Source organism: Lathyrus oleraceus, chromosome 7 (genome assembly GCF_024323335.1).
Source record: "Lathyrus oleraceus cultivar Zhongwan6 chromosome 7, CAAS_Psat_ZW6_1.0, whole genome shotgun sequence".
NCBI classification, from domain to species: Eukaryota; Viridiplantae; Streptophyta; class Magnoliopsida; order Fabales; family Fabaceae; genus Lathyrus; species Lathyrus oleraceus.
The window spans coordinates 402183662-402205946 of record NC_066585.1 but is presented as its reverse complement, the minus strand read 5'-3'; positions in this window follow the sequence as shown (position 1 = coordinate 402205946).

Genomic DNA, 22285 nt, shown 5'->3' with positions numbered 1-22285 from the left:
ACAAGCTTTTGTACCTCATACTTCAACAGATAGCACTTCTCTATGTCGTGGTCAGGGGCTCCCAGGTGAAAGCACAACGAAGTTCAGGTTTGAACCACCATGGAAATGCCTCAGGAATCTGTGGCGGATTTTTGGGTTGAATGAGGTTCTTGAGAACCAAGGATGGATATAATTCTGCATACGACATATGAATAGGGTCAAAGGAGACCTTCTTCCTCTCAAAATTTTATTGTTGATTATTGTTGTTGTTGTTGTTGGTTCTTTGTTGCGGTTGTTGTTGACGTTGTTGTTGTTGAATCGGAATTGATTGATTGTTTGAATTATTGGAAAATAAAGGAATCACTGATGAAACTTGATGTTGATGTTGATGAGGTTGAGAACTTTTTCTAATGTAAGGCCTCCTCTTCCTCCCTACAGACAATAAATTAGTTTCCCCCTTCTTCCTCTTGGAGAAACTACCTCCATACTTCTTGCTAGACGATGCTTCTTCTTTAGACAGACGCCTCTCACATACCCGTTCTTCTAACCTCATCCCCATAGTTACCATTTTGGTAAAGTCATTAGGGGCACTGGCGATCACACGCTCGTAATAAAACGAGCTCAACATCTTCCAGAAGATCTTCGTCATCGCCTTCTCTTCCAATGGTGGACTTATCTGGGCAGCAAGCTCTCTCCACCTCTGGGCATACTCTTTGAACGTCTCCTTATCTTTTTGATACATAGACCTCAGCTGGTCTCTATCAGGCGCTATGTCCATATTATACTTGTATTGTTTGACAAAGACCTCGCCTAAGTCGTTGAAAGTACGAACGCTTGCACTGTCTAACCCCATATACCATCTTAAAGCTGCAACAATCAAACTGTCTTGGAAGTAGTGAATCAGTAACTGATCATATCAGTTTGAGTTGATATATTTCTGGCGTACATCACAAGGTGTCTTAGCGGACAAGTATTTGGCTTATACTTTTCAAAGTAAGGGACTTTGAACTTCACCAGGATTTTCATATTAGGCACTAGGCAGAGCTCAACAACACTCTTCCCAAATGATCCTTCATTTCGTCCATTTCTTCTCAGATTCTTCAACTCTTTACGCAGCTCAAGGAATTGATCCTTCATTTCGTCCATTTTCTCATACACGTCTGGACCCTCAGATGGCTTAGAGTGGTAAATGGTATCCTTAACACGAGGCAAAGTGTGAACAACTGGAGGTGGCACTGACATGACCGGGCTAGATGTCGGCAGAGAGACAAAGGTGGGTGCATACCCTTCAATGATAAAATTAGATGGCATCCCCCTAGGGAATCCAACAGGCATAGAAGGACCGGATTGGCTGGTAGCAACTGGAACAATCTAGGTAGCAACCTCAGAAATGACAATCCTATAGTGAGGAGTTGCAGGAGTTGGTGAAGATTGATTTTGAGCAACAATGACATACTCCATCAATGTTGTTAACCTGGAAATTTCATCTTTCAGCTCTTTGTTCTCTTGCTATAAGTGTTCCATGATCTTCGGTTGATTAGCGTGAGTGTGGTATCAGTGAGTCAGCTTGGCTGAAGCACAGAAGAATAACCGATAAGACATCTGGTGGAAGAAAACCTACTATGCAAATGATGCATGAAATGAAATGTTTTTTGTTTGTTTAATTTCAAGGAACATATGAGTTCTATTTGCAAATACATGTATTTAAATAGTAACAATTTGATTGACGATAAAATCTCTTTTTATTCCAAAAAATTGGAAGGATTACACTAAGTAAAATTTCAGAAACCAGAATACAAATACAAGAGAAAATAAATTAATCATCCTAAGGATCCCCTAGAAAAGGTATCAGATGGTCTGGTCGTGGGTGCGTACTTCCTTCGGATGCGTCGAATCTCAGACTCAAAAGATGTCTTCATCTGAGCTTTCTCAAGGACAAGCAGATCAACAATCTTCTTCCAAGAACCGAAAGGCTAAGGAATACAAGAGGAAGGCAGACCCTTTATCTCCCTCTGTCTCTTCACTACCCGGTCTTCAAGAAGTTCAATAAGTGCATCCTTGTCTTTCGACTCAAGCTGCAATTCTTCATGCTTTTGGCTAAAAGCATGGAACCGCTCTTCCCACACATCTTTCTCTTGCTACATCTTGGCGAGTGCGTCTTCCAACTCCTTTACATCTTGGTTAGGGAGAGTTGATGGCTCAGCCACAACCAAAGACATAGGTCTTTCACAAGCATACGACATCTTCAACTCTAAAGCTCTCTTCTCCACCCAAATAGTGTAAGCTTCCAAAGCTACAGAGTTGCATGGACCAAGCTCGAATCTTCCTTTCCTATGCACATTATGCCAAGCATGTATCATCCTCTGCTTCAAATGTTGGGGATCTTTATCGTCTTGATAGAAAAGACCTTCTAACTGAGTGTTATTTGGTTTATCTCTCAAGGGGAACCCAAGTTGACGACGAGTCAAAGCAGGGTTGTAGTTGATTCCTCCTTGTGTATCAATGAGGGGAACATTAGAGAATTCTCCACAACTATCAATAATATCCAAGCTACCCAATGAAGATTCATACCAAGCAATATCATCATTAGTGAGAGACATAAGTCTCTGAGACCACCGTAGACATTGTTTGTTCTCCAAGAAAGTAGCGTCTGAGGCAAGTGCAAAATAAACTACTTGTACAAAAGAGGAAGACATCATACAATATTCCCATAACCTTTAGAATTCCTTAAATGCAAAGAGAAAGACATGTCACCCAACAGAAAAGGAACAGGATTCCAAATCAAGAAGATTCTAATGGCGTTAACATCAACAAAACCGTCAATATAAGGGAACAAAACTAGACCATAGATGAGCAATACAAAAATGGATTCAAAAGCATCGAAACTACCGGCTTGAGCAAAGACATTAGCTTTACCAATGAGGAACTCAGAAGTCAACCCCATAATACCTCCTTTCTTCACCAAATGAGCTTCACTCTCCGATTTCTTCATATGAAGAGCTTCAACTATGATATGGGACCTGGGAATCTCCTCCAATCCACTAAAGGGTACTTTGTCAGATATGGGTATTCCCAAGAGATGGGCATACTCCTCCAACGTAAGCACAAGCTGATAATCAGGAAAAGTGAAGCACTGGTAGAGAGGATCATAGAACTGAACCAAAATGCTTAGAAATCCTTCAACCATATCAGTAGATAACATAGACAAGAGCTTCCCATGACGTTGTTTAAATTCCAAGGGATCTAATACAAAAGATGAAAACTTCCTTAGAACTTTCAAATTAGGACATCTGAAACTGTACTTCTTAGTGTTCCTTCGTCCACAATCCATGGTCTGAAAATATTTGCAAATAAGACCCCAGCTCCTCGAAATTTATTTTTATGTGAAGAATGTTATCATGTGCATGTATGCATGAATGCAAAAATCACAAACAAATGATCACACACAAGGTAAACACAAACAAAGGTCAAGGGATGGATCAAGTCATCATCAAGATCAATCATCCATTTTGGTGGATTATGGTTTTCACCTTATCAACACCCAAGTTCCATTGATATTGACAAGACTTGATCGGATCAATCAAGAATCAAAGGGTTTGTTGTGAGTCACGAGCATGGAGTCAGGTTAAGAACCATCCCAAAGGAGTGTATTAAGGACAAAAACCTGTAGATCATGTTCTAGAAAGTTCCCAGAGTCTTAATCCCGTCTATCGGATATTACAGGTTAAGATGACTGACTCATCCATCCATAATATTCTCAAGAGAAACTCGTCTGAGTGTAGTATCCCGTAACAACTGTTATCAGTTCTACACCTGACGAGTCTCCGCACTACGTCCTAAATAGGCCAAGTTGGGTTAAATGTTTTATGGTCCTCAGCTTCTCGGACCCCGAATCAGAGGAAGTGATATCTAACAACAAATAACTTGTGGGACATTAGTAACTCCAAAAGGGTCTCCACTGAGTAAATGGGTCTCAAGTCAACTTGTTAAGGACTACTCCACACAAGTTGAACATGACTATACCATCCTCCTATCTTAATTGCACTCAAGTTCGAGTTAGAACTTATCTCACCACTTAGAGATCACCAAGCACAACAGACAAATTATATCATACAAAAAATATACAAACATCAAATATAAAATTATATATACACATAAAAAAGTAGGCTAAACCCACTAAGGACTACTCCCCAGCAGAGTCGCCACTTAATTTATTTAGCGGTAAATTCATGACCATCAAGCTATGGATAAACTTGACGTCAATAAAACCATATTCGCCACCGCGCTTTTATTGTTTCCAAAGGAAAAGGGAAAAGTATGAACAAACCCTAGAGATAAGAAGTTTTCAAATCAAAACTAATAAAATTCCAGAGATTACAGGTAAGGGGGTTGGTTACACAGAGGGAAGGTGTTAGAACCCAAAGTATCCTAGGTACTCCTAGGGAGCCCTTTTTTATGTGTGCATATGTATTTGGTATAAAATATGTTTGAGAAAAATAGAGTGTGGGATGAGAGAAGAATTTATTGATTATATTTTGTGTTTGACAAGACCTTTGGACTTGGGCCTACGTACCAACATAAAAATGATGGATCAAAACCTCATAGTGTGTGGTAAAAATTTCAAAGTTGGTGAATTACTTTTTAACAAAAATTTAATTGAGAAGGGAACAGAGGGCCAAAGGTTTGAATGGAGTTGTTGGTTCTTTTTGTCTTTTGAAATTTTAAGTCAATATGATTAGATTTATTTACAGGTTTGATTTAAGAAAAAGAAGTTCAAAAATTCAATGGCATAAGGCCAAAGTTTCTACTTGAAATAAGAGCTAAGTTTGAAATCACAAGCAAAGAAAGTTTTTGAAAAGGGGGAGAGATTTTGAAATTTAATAAGTGGGAGGATATGAAGAGACTAATCCTAAGCATAAAATTAAAAGTTATGATTTGAAAAGATCTAACCAATGGGATGCAATCCAGCAGACAAGAATGTCATATAGAAACTCATTTTCGCTTTGGACTTTTGAATCAAGCAATAATCAACAAGCAATTAGCAATATCAGACATCATGGAGATCAAGGCATCAAATACAGATAGCCACATCCGAGCAAGCAATTCCTATAGCTAGCAGTCTTCTTTGTCTTCTCATGTATCAGATGAAATATTCCTTGATCAACTCAGAATAAAGCATTAGACACAAGATCAAAATAACAATTTGCACCAAGACAATGTAGCAGATGAACTCAAACACATCCCAGGACTTGCATCAGATGAAGGCTCAGTTCACAATAACTTGATTTCAGAATGTTGGCATTGGCCCAGTCCTTTTTGCAAAGGGAATGTTGCCTAGTTCTAACTCCAGAAGTTCAGATCAAGATCAACAGTCCACCAAATATTTTTTAGGGTTTTTGTTGTTTATTAGGTGTTTTAAGGTCCTAATACCACAAACAAAATCAAAAGGAACAAACAAAATATAATCAGAAGATATGGCTCAAATGAGCAAAGGGAAGATGACATAAATATAAACAAGTTAAATGAAATGTAAACGGCAATGAATGATAAATTACTAAAAATTAGATTGCATAAAGTAAATGACTTGAAAGTGGGGTGCATGGGAGTCTTTGATGGTCTTCTTTCTGACATTTCAAATTTCTTCAAAATGTATTTTATGTATTTTCTTTGATATGCATAGGTAGCATCTGATGTTTGATTGATTTGAATCCCTAGAAAGAACTTTAGTTCTTGCATCAGACTTATTTCGAATTCAGCCTACATTAGCTCAGAAAATTCTTGACAGACATAGGGGTTAGTAGAGCCAAAAATTATGTCCTCAACGTATATCTGACAGATCTTAAGGTCGTTTCTGATGTTTTTATAAAAAATAGTGGAATCGACTTTGCCTATGATAAAATCATTTTCCGTAAGAAAAGAACTAAGTCTTTCATACTAAGCGCTGGGAGCTTGTTTCAGACCATAAAGAGATTTTTTCAGTTTAAAAACATGTTCTGGATATTTTGAGTTTTCAAAACCAGGAGGTTGATGAACATACACCTCTTCAGAAATATATCCATTCAGAAAACGCACTTTTGATGTCCATCTGATATAATTTGATGGAGTAATTTATAGCGAAGAATACAAGTAAATGAATAGATTCTAACCTGGCGACTGGAGCAAAGGTTTCACTATAGTTAATACCTTCTTGTTGATTGTAACCTTGTGCCACTAGTCGTGCTTTGTTTCTGGCCATTTCACCATTTTCATTGAGTTTGTTTCTGCATACCCATTTGGTTCCAATCATGTGGGTTCCCTTGGGTTTTGGTACAAGATCCCAGACATCATTCTCTGCAAATTTATCAAGTTCTTCTTTCATTGCCAAAATCCATTCTTTGTATTGAAGAGCTTTTTCACAGGATGTTGGTTCTATCAGAGATACTAGTCTCAGAAGTGTTTCTTCAAAACCTTTGAATGTTAATCTTTGTTCGGACAGGTTCGTTTTTGTTTCCCATATTCAATTCTTCAGAAACATTTTGTCTATTTCTTGATCTTTTTTGATTGATTGTGACTCAAGGTGCTTCTGACGTTCCCTTTTCTGCTTCTTTAGATTCTTTAGTCTTTTCGTCAGAACCTGCAAGTGTCATCTCCAAATCTGCAAAATTTTCAACTAGCTTTGACTTTTCAGAGTCAGGCTTATCATCAAATCTGACATGTATTGATTCTTCCACAATTTGTGTTTCTGTATTGTATACTCTATAGCCTTTAGAATGTTCTAAGTATCCCAACATAATACACTTTTGTGCTTTCGAGTCAAACTTGTTCAGATTATCTTTAGTATTTAAGATAAAACAAGAACATCCAAAAGGATGAAAATAAGAAATGTTGGGTTTTCTTGTCTTACACCGTTCATAAGGAGTCTTCTCCAGAATAGGTCTAATAGAGATTTTATTCTGAATATAACATATTGTATTCACAGCTTCATCCCAAAAGTGTTTAGCTACATTTGTTTCATTGATTATGGTTCTGGACATTTCTTTGAGAGTCTTATTCTTCCTTTCTACAACTCCATTTTGTTGTGGAGTTCTAGGATAGGAAAAATCATGGTATATTCCATTAGAATCAAAAAGCTCTTCAAAAAAGTTTGTTTTCAAATTCACCACCATGATCACTTCTGACTCTGATGATTTTAGAGTCAAATTTATTTTTCACTTTTAAGCAGAAACTAGTGAACGCAGAATGTGACTGATTCTTGTGTCTTAGGAATTTTTCCCATGTCCAACGACTATAATCATCAACAATGACAAGTCCATACTTCTTACCATTGATTGACGCTGTCTTAATAGGTCCAAACAAGACAATGTGTAGAAGTTCCAGAGACTTAGAGGTAGAAACAACATTTTATTTTTGAAAGTTGTTTTAGAAATTTTCCCTTTTTGATATGCCTCACAAAGAGCATCTGAAGAAAACATCAGCTTAAGTAGGCCTCTGACTAACTTAAGTTTATTTAGCTGAGAAATCCTCCTCGTGCTAATGTAACCCAAGCGTCTATGCCACACCCATTTCTCTTCATTTATAGACATTAAACATTTAACATTTTGATCTTTTAGATCTGACAGCTTAATTTTGTAAATGTTGTTCTTCCTCTTACTAGTGAAAAGGACTGTGCCATTTTTCTGATTAATAGCTTTGTAGGTTTTTTGATTAAAGATTATATCATAATCGTTATCACTTAATTGACTTATGATAACAAGTTATGCAATAATCCTTCCACATAAAGGACATCAGAAATAGAGGGAAGAGATCCATTACCAACCGTTCTAGATCCTCTAATTCTTCCTTACTGATTTCCTCCAAAACCTACAAAGCCAACGTCTTTAAGTTCCAAGCTTTGGAACATATGCTTTCTTCCTGTCATGTGTCGCGAGTATCCAGAGTCCAGGTACCACGATTGGTGTTTTAACTCTGCTGCACAAGATATCTGGAACATATACTATTTTATCTTTTGGTACCCAGAATCTTTTGGTCCTTTATGATTAGTTCTCCCAGAGTTTCTGGAAATTTTGGGTTTTCTGGCATTATTAAATTTTTATGTTTGTGCATGTGTGTAATGATAAGAAAAAGGAGATTTAGGTTTGTCTTCTGCAAAAGGTATCAACTCATCTTCATTCGAGTAATATCCAATTCCTCTTTTCTTATTGTGATTAACACCATAAATCATAGAAGCCATTTTGCTTCTTTCAAGTCCATTGCTCAGAAATTTCTGAAAAGCTTTTTCATACTTATATATGATGGTTTCAGAAGTTGGTGGAGCTTTGGAAAGAGTTTCTTCAAGTTTTAAACATTTTTTGATTGACAATTCATTTTCTTTTTCAAGGAAAAAATTATTTTCTTTAAGTTCAGAAACTTCTTTCTCAAGCTTATCACACTCTTCAACAGTTTCTTCATGGACCCTTTTTAGGATCTTGAATTTCTATCGAAGCTTCTGATAAGAGCTTAGAGATTGTGATAAACAGGCTTCCAGATCAGAACGAGAAAAATCAAAAAATACCTCATCAGGGTCATATTCCTTTTCGGATGAACTTCCAGATGTGGTAGCCATGAGTGCAACATTTGCCTGCTCCTCTTCAGAACTAGATTCTGAAGCGTCAGATTCAGAGTCATCCCAGGTTTCCATGAGTCCCTTCTTAGTTTTGAAGGAGTTTTTCTTGAATCCTTTTTTTTGGAACTGTTTTTCTTGAGCTTTGGACATTCATTTCTGTAGTATCCAGGTTCTTTACATTCATAGCAGGTTACCTCTTTATTTGGTCTGCCTCTGGAAGTTGACTCTAGACGATCACCCTTCTGTCTGGGTCTTCTGAAGTTGTTATTTCTTTTTATTCAAAGTTTTTAATTCTTCTGGATAAGAGGGATAACTATTTTTCATCATCAGAATCTTCCTTTTTAGAGTCATCTTTGTCTTCTTCTTCAGCTTGAAAGGTTTTGTTCCTTTTTGGCTTTCTTCTTTTTGATCCAGACTTCAGAGCCACTGATTTGCTTTTCTTTTGAGGTTCATCTTCCTCTAGCTCTATCTCATGAATCCTGAGGGAGATGATGAGTTCTTCAAGGCTTATGTTGTTTAGATCCTTGGGTAACTTTAAGGAAGTAACCATAGGTCTCCACTTCTTTGGAAAAATTATGATTATCTTTTTTACATGAGTCTTGAAACTAAAGTTTGGAATCTATAGAACATTACCTCAACACTTCATCATCTTCCATTCTAAAGGCTTCATATTTTTGGATTAAGGCCAAAGCCTTAGTCTTTTTGACTTGGTTATTGCCTTCGTGAGTCATCTTTAGGGAATCAAATATTTCTTTGGTTATTTCCCTGTTGGTGATATTTTTATACTCATTGTAGGATATTGCATTCAACAGAATAATTTTGGCTTTGTGGTGATTCTTGAAGTCACGCTTCTGATCATCATTCGTTTTTCTTCTTGCAATGACAATACCAAAAGCAGATAGGGTGGTTCATAACCATTTGTAACAATGTCCCATAGGTCAACGCCATAGCCTAGGAAAAAGCTTTCAATTATGTCCTTCCAATAATCAAATTTCTCTCCATCGAACACTTGAGGTTTAGCGTTGTAGCTATCTCTTTCATTGGTGTTAGCCGTGATGTTTTTCTCGCTGGATCTCTCTACATTGTTAAGTGTTTGATTCAAAAATCAATAACATAGCCGAATTTATGATACCAATTGAAGGTAGAGAAAAATAAGAAAGGGGGGTTTGAATTGTTTTCACTGACAATAAAAACTTTTAGCAACGTTTCACATACAAAGATAATAACAAATAACACAAAAGTTTATCCTGGTTCACTTGAAAAACAAAGCCACTCCAGTCCACCCAACCAAGGTGATTTCTCCTTCAATAAGGACTTAATCCAATAATATAGAAAGATTACAACAAACATCTCAGAGTACAATAATATATTAGCCCTCTGAAGTCTATAAACTTCACAAGTCACTTGAGGAATTTACATCAACTATTGAGAATTACAAGAATGTGTTTGGTGCTTCTAGATAAGTAATATGAACACAATTAAAAAACAAATGATCAATGATCACACTAAGAGCAAAGACTCATGTGTGATAACTGAATTATAAAATAATAAGAATTTAGTATTTGATTCAAATTGTATTTGCAGAATTCTTGTGTGATTGCTTCGTGTCTTGGTATGATGATAGTTAGGTCTTTTTATACTGCTTGGAAATGATACCGTTGGAAAGAATATTGATGGTGATATCTTGCCAATAATGGGACTTCATGACATTAATTTTCTTGTCCTTTCCACAACAGTCTTGGAGTGTATTCAATATTATCCATATAAAGATTCATATCATACGTGGAATACTTCTTTGTTAAGTCACTGATCTTGATTGGTCAGAGGATCTGTTGGGCGTGAATCAGAGTGAGTGGAAATCAAATTATTTTCTCAGATCTTGTATTCTTCAGATAGTTATTTGTCGAGTCTTCTTCAAATAGAGCATCTTCAGAGTCTACAGATGTACATTCATCAAAGTCTTTGGATTCTTCATAGTCTTTAGATTTTGTATGTGATTTTCTTGGATATGATTGTGTTCAATGTCAAATATGATTTATTTAATTCTGCAGTTGTTCTGGACTTTGTGTGATGTTAGATGTTGTTTTGTCATATTCATTTTTTGTTATAGTCCTGCACACTTATAAATTTTATTAGGGTACCAAATTGTTTCACTCTTTGTTATCATCAAAAGTTAGAGACAAATTGCAAAACCAAAATCTTGTTCTAACACTTTGTACTCTGGTTCAGTCTATGATTAGGTTTATCGGTGCTTCATTTTCCCCGATTATTAGTTGTTGCCTCCATGGAGGAGTATGCTTATCTTTTGGGTATACCAGTTTCTGATAGAGTTCCTTTTAGTGGGGTGGAATGAATTCTTGAGTCTCGAGTTATTGCTGAAGCTATTCGCCTGAGAAAATCTGACGTAGATGCTAATCTTGCTGTCAAAGGAGGTATTAGAGGGTTGACTTTAAATTTTTTGATTGAGAAAGCCTTTTCTTTTGCCAATGTTGGTAGCACGGTGGCGTTTGAAGCTATTCTTGGCTTACTCATCTATGGTTTGGTCTTGTTTCCTCACATTGATAACTTTGTTGATGTTAATGCTATTAGGATCTTCTTGGTTGGGAATCATGTTCCAAATTTTCCTGGTGACACTTAATTCTCCATTCATCATAGGACTTCAAAGGGGGGGGGTGGAACTATTGTATGTTGTGCACCTTTACTGTGCAAGTGGTTTATTTCGCACTTGTCGCAGTCTCCTATCTTCAAAGAAAACCAGGCTTGTTTAAGGTGGTCTCAAAGACTTATGTATTTCACCAATGATGACATAGATTAGTATTCTTATGTTTACAACAATGTCGAGATTATTGATATTTGTAGGGAGTTGTCTAATATGCCTCTTCTTGGTACAAAAGAGGAATCAACTACAATCTGGCTTTGGCAAGACGTCCACTTGGGTTCGCTATGGAAGACAAACCTAATAACACCTTGTTGGAAGGTTTATTTTTCCAGGAAGGGAAAGACGCTCAAGGGTTGAAAGCCATGATGGTGCATGCTTGGCACAATATTCATAGGAAAGGAAAAGGTGAGATTGGATTGAAGAATTGTATAGCTTTGGAGCCTTACACTAGTTGGGTGAAGAAGGGAGCAAAAGAATTCAAGATGCCATACGCTTATGAAAGACCTATGTATTCAGTAATGGTCAAATCTCCCACTATTATAGGAATAAAGTAGTTGCAAGAGGCTTTGGATAGGATGAAGCAAGAGAGGGATGATTGGGAAGACAAATTTCACACCTCACACCTTGAGAAAGTAGAATTGCATAAGCAGTTGAAGGAAAAGGACGACTTGATAGAATTGCTTAAGAAACATGCTGTGAAGAGGTTAAGGAACCAAGAGGATTTATTTTCCTCTAGTATTTCATCTACTCACATTCCTACTTCTGGTGGTTGGAAAGGCATTATAGACCAGCTCATGATGGAGAAGGATGTTATGAAGTGAAACTATGAAAGAGAGATCAAAAGGCTTCGCAAGAAGTATCAGCTTGGAGTTGGGTCGTCATCGGACACGATTCCATAGATCCAGTTTCTTTCCATTTATAAACATTGAAATTGTATTTCTGATTGTAATCCTTCACATTATTAATAAAATGATATTTTTAGTGCTTTAAAACGTGTTGTTCCTTTTATGATGTTTGCAATTTATTTCATGTCTTAAAAGTTCCTTGAAAAATAATATTACATTTGCATTTTCATATCATGCATCATTTTGGTCTTGCTTTGAGTTGGTTTTTTAGGGGTCTTATTTCTTCCTTTCTTGGTCTTTATTCCTTTCTTGGTCTTTATTCAGACAAGTTGTCTCACCGGTACAATACTCGTGCTAATCAACTGAGAAAGATGAATCGTCTAGAGCAAGAGAATCGTGAACTCCGTGAAGAGGTGACTACTTTGAGGGACAGTTATGAAAGGCTTACTGTTATGATGGAAACTTTATTCGCTGCTCAGAATCAACCTCCTCCTCCTCCTCCTCCTCAGACTCCGCTTCAGAGGAATGTGATTTCCAAAATCGTCTCTATACCCATTTATGTGGCTCCAGAAAGTGTTCCACAACACCATATGCCTCTTGGTTTCCCTTGAGACATGCCTCCTAAATTTGTGCCTGAAGGGTATCAACCTGGTGTTGAAGTTCTTATGGCTTAACCGGTTATGTCAGTACCACCTCTCGTGGTTCATGTTGTTCCTTATGTCGAAGAACCTGTTTTCCATGCTGACCAGAGTGAAACTGTTGGTTTCTATGAAAGGATAGATGAGTTTCAAGATCATTTTCAAGCTATACAGAAAGAGATTCAGGCTTTGAGGGGGAAAGATCTATTTGGGAAGAATTCTCATGATCCTTGCTTAGTTCCTAATATGAAGATTCCTCAAAAGTTCAAGGTACCAGATTTTGAGAAGTATAAGGGAAACTATTGTCCTTTAAGTCATTTGATGATGTACGCTCGTAAAATGTCGACTCAAATTGATAATCATCAATTGTTGATCCACTACTTTCAAGACAGTTTGGTTGGTGCTGCTTGGAATTGGTACATAGGACTTGATAGCACCCAAATCCGAACTTTCAATGACCTAGGTGAAGCTTTTGTTCGTCAGTACAAGTATAATGTTGACATGATGCCGAACAGATATCATCTCCGTGCTATGTCCCAAAAGGATAAAGAAACTTTCAAAGAGTATGCACAGAGATGGCGCGAAATTACTGCGCAGGTCAGTCCATCATTAGAATAGAAGGAAATGACAAAGCTATTTTTGAAGACTTTGAGTCTGTTCTATTATGAAAAGATGATTGCAAGCACTCCTAGTGACTTTACCGAGATGGTAAACATGGGGTTAAGATTAGAAGAAGGTGTCTGTGAGGGGCGTTTGAAAGAAGGTGGTTCATCTAACAGTTCCAAAAGGTATGAGAATGGGTTACCCAAGAAGAAGGAACATGATGCTAATGCTATTTTACAAGAGAAGCGTAGGAGATCTCCTAGAAACAGTCAGTGTCACCAGCATGTGGCGTAAGTTACTTCAGTTATTAAATCTCCTCTGGCTGTTCAAGTAGCACCAAGTTATCAACCATGTTTTCAACAACGTACCAATCAACATAATCAATAACATCAACCGAATCGTGCCCAAAGGACCATGCAATTTGATCCAATTCCAATGTCCTACACAAAATTTTCCTGATTTACTACAGAAGAATTTGGTACATACGAGAACTTCACCGGCCATTCCGAAAGAACTTCTGAGGTGGTATAAACCTTATCATCATTGTGCATTCCATCAAGGAGCACCCGATCATGATATTAAAAATTGTTTTACTTTGAAAGTTGAGGTGAGAAAATTAATGCAAAGTGGTATTTTGTCTTTTGAAGACTCTGGTCCCAATGTGCAAGTCAATCTGTTGCCTAAACATGGTGGTGCAACTGTGAATATGGTCGAAGGATGTCCTGGAAAATACCGAGTTTTGGATGCCAATCTGATCATAAGATCCTTAGTCGAAATGCATGCAACTTTGTGCGAGTTGAGCTATTATGAGCATGACCATGCTTCTTGCCAGATTTGTTCCAAAAACCCTCGAGGGTGTGTTGTGGTGAAAAAAGACTTACAAGAGATGTTGGCTCAAAATCTTATTCAGATTACGAGGGATAGAGATGAAGATGAGCATTAGGTAAATGTCATAGTTCCCCATTTTAAAATCCCATAACCAGTTGTGATTGCATATAATGGTCAGAAGTTTATTATTTCTCCATTGGTCATTCGTTTGGCGGGTCTTATGCCCTACGAGTCTGATAAATATGTTCCTTACAAGTACAATGTTACCATATTGGAAGATGGTAAAGAGGTGCATATTCCTTATTTTCCGTCTGTTGTGAACATTGCCGATGTAATTCGTGTCACTCGAAGTGGTCGAGTATTTGTTGTTGCAGCTCCTAAGAGAACTGAAGATGTTGTGATAGAGAAACCAACTTAAGAGAAAACTCTTGTTATGCAGTCTGATCAATCCAACATTGTGAATCAGAGTTATGATCAAGATGAAGTGTTGAAAGTGATTAGGAAGAGTGATTTCAATATGGTGGATCAGTTGTTGCACACCCCGTCCAAGATATTCGTGTTATCTTTACTGATGAGTTCAGAGGCTCACAGAGATGCTTTGCAGAAGGTCATGGAGAAAGCCTATATGGATCACGATGTAATGATTGATCAGTTTGATCGCATTGTGGCCAATATTACCGCATGTAACAATCTAAGCTTCAATGATGAAGAGTTTCCCGAGTAGGGGAGGAACCATAATTTGGCGCTGGATATCTCTATGAACTGTCAAGAAGATGCCATGTATAATGTGCTAGTGGACACTGACTCTTCTCTGAATGTTTTACCCAAGTCCACTATGTCCAAGCTTTCTTATCAAGGTGCTCCGATGAGATTTAGTGGGGTTGTTGTGAAGGCCTTCGATGGCTCGAGGAAGACCATAATTGGATAGGTTGATCAACCAATGAAGATAGGTTCATGCTTATTTCAAATCATCTTTCAAGTGATGGATATTCATCCTTCCTACAATTGTCTCTTAGGACGTCCATGGATTCATGAGGCTAGGAAAGTGACATCAACTCTCCATCAAAAGTTGAAGTTTATGAAGAATGGGAAGTTAGTGATCGTGGTGGAGAGCAGGCCACGTTGGTGAGTCATCTCTCTTCATTTTCTTACATTGATACCGACGAAGCTGTGGGAACTCCATTTCAAGCTCTTTATATTGATGATATTGCTGCTACGAAGAATGGGGAATCCATGACATCTTTGAAAGATGCCCAACAAGCGTTGGAGAATGGCCAATCACCTAGATGGGAAAAAGTTGTTAAACTTACCGAGAACAAGAACAGAGTTGGTTTGGGATTTTCATCTGATTCAACCCGAAGAGATTTGAAGCGAATTCAGGAAGTGTTTCACAGTGCTGGCTTTATTCATTCCAAATATCAGGTTGTTGCATTAATCCTAGAAGACGATGAAGAGCAAGAAGCACCAAACTTTTTGACGCATGGGTCGATATGCCAGAATTGGACAACTGTTGATGTTCCTTCGGTCATTCACTTGCCAAAGTAATATTTTTTTGTTGTTATTTTCAAAAATCCTTTCACTATGTCCAAGGTGAAAGTGAATTTATGTGGGCTTTGTTTCAGATTTTTATCATCATTAATAAAATGTTATTTCGTTTATCCATATTATGTTTTCAATTTTTCATTCTTCTGAAAAATGGTAACATAAAAAACCAAGATAATAATCACTTTTGTATCTGCATCACAATGTGCATTTATTTGTTCATATTCTAAAATCAAGCATAAAATCATTGTGTAGGTTAATTGTTAAATTCATTGAAAACAATGACCATATGCCCTCTCCCAACTTTGAATTCCCTGTGTTTAAAATGGAAGAAGAGGATAATGAAGAGATTCCAAATGAGATTTCTCGTTTGCTTTAGCATGAGGAAAAGACCATTCAGCCTTATAAAGAGCCATTGGAAGTGATTAATCTGGGTTCCGAAGATAACAAGAAAGAAGCCAAGATAAGGGTATTGCTTTTTATAGATATTAAGAAAAGGATGGTGGAGATTCTTAAAGAATGTGTGGATGTGTTTGCTTGTTCTTATCAAGATACGTCAGGTTTGGATACTGATATTATGGAGCATAGATTACCATTGAAGCCAGAATGCCCGCCGATTAAACAGAAGTTGAGAAGGACTCGTCCTGATATGGCTGTCAAGATAAAAGAAGAGGTGAAAAAGCAAATTGATGTTGGGTTTCTTGTTACTTCTAAGTACCCCCAATGGGTGGCCAACATTGTGTCGGTTCCAAAGAAAGATGGAAAAGTTCGGATGTGTGTTGATTATAGAGATTTGAACAAAGCTAGCCCAAAAGATGATTTTCCTCTACCACAAATTGACATGTTGGTAGATAATACGCCTAAGTTCAATGTCTTCTCCTTTATGGATGGTTTCTCTGATTATAATCAGATCAAAATGGTGCCCAAATACATGGAAAAGACAACATTTATTACACCATGGGGAACATTCTTCTATAGAGTGATGCCTTTCGGTTTAAAGAATGCTGGTGGAACATACCAAAGAGCCATGACCACACTCTTCCATGACATAATGCACAAAGAAATAGAAGTCTATGTTGATGATATGATTGTTAAGTCAAAGACTAAAGAAGATCATGTTGAGTCTTTGTTAAAGTTGTTTCAGTGGTTGAGAAGGTTTAAACTCCGTCTAAATCCTAATAAATGTACTTTTGTTGTCCGTTCAGGAAAGTTGTTGGGTTTCATTGTCAGCCAGAAAGGTGTTGAAGTAGATCATGATAAAGTCAGATTTATTTGAGAGATGCTTGCACCAAAGACAAAAAAGCAAGTTAGAGGGTTCCTCTGACATCTGAATGACATATTCAGATTTATATCTCACATGACTGCCACGTGTGGGCCAATTTTCAATCTTCTCCGTAAAGATCAAGGTTGTGTTTGGACAGAGGACTGCCAAAAAGCTTTTGACAACATCAGAGAGTATCTACTTGAACCTCCTATCTTGTCCCCGCCAGTGGAAGGAAGACCATTAATTATGTATTTGACTGCGTTAGAAGAGTCCATGGGTTGTGTGCTTGGGCAACAAGATGAAACTGGTAGAAAGGAACATGCCATCTATTATTTGAGTAAAAAGTTTACAGACTATGAGTCTCGGTATTTCATGCTTGAGAAGACTTATTGTGCTCTAGCCTGGGCTTTCAAACGTCTACATCAGTATATGATCAATCATACCACTTGGTTAATATTCAAAATGGACCCAATCAAGTATATTTTTGAAAAAACTGCTTTGACTGGGAGGATAACTCGTTGGAAGATGTTATTGTCTGAATATGATATTGAGTACCGTGCTCAGAAGGCGGTTAAAGGAAGTATTCTCGCAGATCATTTGGCTCACGAGTCGATCGATGATTATCAATCCATCAAGTTTGACTTCCCTAATGAAGATGTTGTGTACTTAAAAGATAAAGATTATGATGAACCGTTGCCCGGAGAAGGACCAGAGCCTGGATCCCGGTGGGGTTTGGTGTTTGATGGAGTTGTTAATGCATATGGTAATGGAATTGGAGAAATCATCATACTCCTCAAGGTTATCATATCCCTTTCACTGTAAGATTAATGTTTGATTGTACGAATAATATGGTAGAATATGAAGCTTGTATCATGGGTCTTGAAGAGGCCATTGATTTTAGAATTAATATCCTTAATGTATATGGAGATTCAGCCTTAGTGGTTAATCATATTAAAGGAGAATGGGAGACTCGTCACCCTGGCTTGATTCCTTACAAAGATTATGCAAGGAGGTTGTCGAATTTCTTCAATAAAATTGAGTTTCATCATATACCTCGTGAAGAGAATCAGATGGTGGATGCTTTGGCTACTTTGTCTTCTATGTATAAAGTAAATCGTTGGAATGACACGCCCAGTATCAGAAGTATGTGCCTTGATAGGCCGGCTCATGTATTTGCAGTAGAAGAAGTTATAGATCAAAAGCCTCGGTATCATAATATTAAGTGTTTCTAATAGAATCAAGAGTACCGGATTAGGGCATCCAGCTAAGATAAGAAGACTTTGAGAAGAATGGATGACAATTTCTTTCTGAATGAAGATGTGTTGTACAAGATAAACTTTGACGTGGTTTTGCTCAGATGTGTGGATTGACATGAAGCATACATGTTAATGCAAGAAGTTCATGAAGGATCCTTTGGTACTCATGCCAATGGACATGCAATGGCTAAAAAGATGTTAAGGGCAGGTTACTATTGGCTGAAAATGGAATCTGATTGTTGTAAATATGTGAAAAAGTGCCATAAATATTAGATTTATGCTGATAAGATTCATGTGCCTCTAACACTTCTCAATGTTATTTCATCCCCATGGCCTTTCTCTATGTGGGGAATCGATATGATTGGTATGATTGAACCCAAAGCTTCGATCAGACATTATTTCATCCTGGTCGCCATTGACTACTTCACCAAATGCGTCGAAGCGACATCTTTTGCTAACGTGACCAAGTAGGTTGTGGTCAGATTTATCAATAATCATATTACTTGTCGATATGGTGTTCCAAGTAAGATCATCACCGATAATGGGTCGAACTTGAATAACAAGATGATGAAAGAGCTTTGTGATGACTTCAAGATTGAACATCATAACTCTTCTCCTTACATACCCAAGATGAATTGGGTTGTTGAAGCCGTGAATAAGAACATTAAGAAGATTATCCAGAAGATGGTTGTAACATATAAGGATTGGCATGAAATGCTCCCTTTTTCTCTGCAAGGGTATCGTACATTCGTCTGCACTTTAACAGGGGCAACCCCTTTATCTCTTATGTATGGCATTGAAGCAGTGCTTCCTGTAGAGGTTGAGATCCCATCAATGCGAGTCCTAATGGAAGCCAATTTGTCTGAGGCTGAATGGTGTCAAAACATATATGATTAGTTGAATTTGATTGAAGATAAAAGAATGACGGCTTTGTTTCATGGCCAATTATATCAAAAGAGAATGAAGAAAGCGCTTGACAAGAAGGTTTGACCTCATGTATTCAGATAAGGTGCCCTTGTGCTCAAGAAGATCTTGTCTTTCAACACTGATTATAGGGGCAAGTGGACTCCTAACTATGAAGGATCATATGTTGTTAAGAGAGCCTTCTCTGGCGGTGCAATGATTCTTACAACTATGGATGGTGAGGAGCTCCCTCGTCCTGCGAATGCTGATGCAGTCAAGAAATACTTCGCTTAGAAAAATAAAAGAACAACTTGCTAAGTTGAAAAAATAAAAGGGTGGACTAGTAAAAAATGAGTGTCTCAGTGGATTGAAAACCTGAAAGGGAGGTCCAGGAAAAAAGTAGAGAAATAAACAGAAAGTAATCATCCCAGTAGATTGAACCCGAAAGGGAAATCTAGGTAAAAGTTAGGGATTATGGAAAGTAACTGCATCAGGCCGGACTCGATCGTTCGAAGCAATAATGCATATCAAAGATTTTCATTCAGTCATCCTCGACCGAAGTTCAAAGCATAGCGGAATTCAAAGTTGTTAGGGAGAACAGTGGTCATTGTATTTCAATGTAGCCCTTTCCATGTATTTACCATTTTTCAACTTTGTAATAATCCATGGAGTCATGTTATTTGCAGACTACCATTCTATCAATAAAGTTCGAGCCTTTTGCTCATTTGTTTGCTATTCTTATTTTGTTTCAGTTTACGAAATCTCATTTATTTTTTATAATAATTTTTTAAACAAAAGATATCTAAACAATCATGTTTTTAAAGTTTACAAAAAAAAATATTCTTTCTTGACTTGTGAATACGAAAGAGGAATGTTAATAGAAATCTTAAGGATGGTAAGATCCTGAAGAATGGAATTCAGCGGCTTCCCCAGACAGGATTTCCCTTTGTTGCATGTATTCAAGAATAACAGTTTCCCCAACATAAGATTGCAGGAATGATAGAATCCCTAACAAGATCTTCGCCTTGTTGAGATTAGTCGAGCATTCAGTTGTAGTGTGTTATCCGTCTAACCCTTTTTGCGCATGTTTTGTCAGCATATGCATAGCATCATGATGCTTAGTTGTTCATTTTCATCTTCTTGGTGTTTCCCCGTTCTCTGGTGTTTTTCTCCCCACAGAGTGTGTGCGTCCTCTATCCAATAGAGTATTGACCTTAAGAAGAAAGCGCTTATCCTTTCTAATTCCCTACTGAGTTTGATCCTTGTGGGAAATTTTGTTTCAGTTTTTCCTTCCCAATTCATTATCTGGATGAAATTAATCTACCAATTGAGCTTATTTTCTCATTGGATTGAGTCTTATTTGACCGTTTCTCCCTAGTTCATTCTTGAATTAAACTTTGATTCCTTTTGAGCTTATTACCTTTGTTAAGCTATCACCCGGCAGATAGTAGGTAATACTTCCTCCTACCTTTGGTTGGTTACCTTTGTTAAGTTACCACTTTGCTAGTAGATGGTAATCATTCCTTTTGGTTTATTACCTTTGTTAAGCTATCACCCGACTGATAATAGGTAATAGTTCCTATTGGTTACCTTTGTTAAGCTATCACTTGGCTGGTAGTTGGTAATCATTCCTTTTGAGCTTATTAGCTTTGTTAAGCTATCACTTGGCTGATAGTAGGTAATAATTTCTCTTACCTTTGGTTGGTTACCTTTTTTAAAGCATAATCTCTAAGGCTCCCAAGCATCTTTCAATCTCATTTTGATCAAGAATACATCAAAGTTGTGTTGCTTACTTCTCAAGAAAAGTCAAAGCTTCATGTATTTATTTCCATGCCTTCTTCACCAAGTTACCTCAAGCTTTGAGCAATCTAATCAAGAGAAATTCAAGGACATCTTATTTTGAGTACATATGATCACCCATGTGCTTTGAAATGCAAGGAAATACCAAATGCACAAGCTTGTTCCAAGAAGTTTGACCAAAAAGTCAACATTTGAAGTCAAAGTTCCAAGGATCACAACTCCTTTAATTCTTAACATTTTTTAATGCTTATTTTTTCATATGAATCTTTTCAACATCCCTTACAACTTCTCTTTACATGACAAGAGCCAATTATTCTTAGAGTATCATCAAAAGTTTGGAGACATTATAGGTCATCTGTGGACTTAGTGAAATTTAACCTATTTTCAAGTGACTTTTTCTCAATTTTCAAGATTCATAACCAGTTTTTCATGCCAACTTCAACATGCCATAACTTTGTGCTCAAGCATCCAAATGAAACTTTTCCTAGTACATTGTAATCTTTGTTATGATGTCAACACATTGCAAAAAGAATGAGACCAAAAAGCCTCCTGAGCAAGATTCCTCATTGAGTTGAACATGGTGACTTGGAACTAAAGAAATCACCATTGTCAGAAATTTGAACTTCACCGATCTCAATTCCAAGCCAAATTAGCACGTGTTTTGGACCTAAACATGTTTAACCAAGTCTCCAGAAGTTAATTGACCTCTGAAACGCATCATTCGGCTGAGTTTTTATGAGTTGCAAGTCACATTTTTCTCACATTCGGATCAAATTCGTTTTGCACGAATTCAGCATCATTCCACACATATTTGGATCCAAACACATCCCCTATAAATAAAGGAAGTTACTGCATTCATTTCCAAGATTTTGAGAGCCAAGAAACCCCTGCTGCAACTGGAAATTTTCCAGAAAAACTCAACCATCGTGTTTTGAATTCCAGCTTATTTTAACCCAATTTCTTGATTCCATTAGCATCTCCGACATCCTCTGAAGCTTTGGCAACAATTCTCAAGCTCTGAGACCTTCTGAAATGCTCTAACCAGATCGAGCTTCATCAACTTCTGGTCACCATTTGGACAAGGTAGTTCTGAGCATCATTTGAACTCAAACAAGCTACCACAATGTAGTCCTTCACTCTCTGATGCTTTCCCCTAACTTATATGGTGTTGATATATCATGTTCAACATTTAATTTTATTTTTCGTGGCTTGGTTGCTTTTGAAACTTCTCTAAAATTCATTATGTTCGATGTAGATAAATGAATTTGGAGCATATGGTTGAATTCGGGATGAGAAGAGGATCACAATGGTGGTGGTCTCGTGTTATGAATTTACCAAATGATGAAACTCCGATGAGAGACCACCGGAGAAGATGACCGGAGTGTTC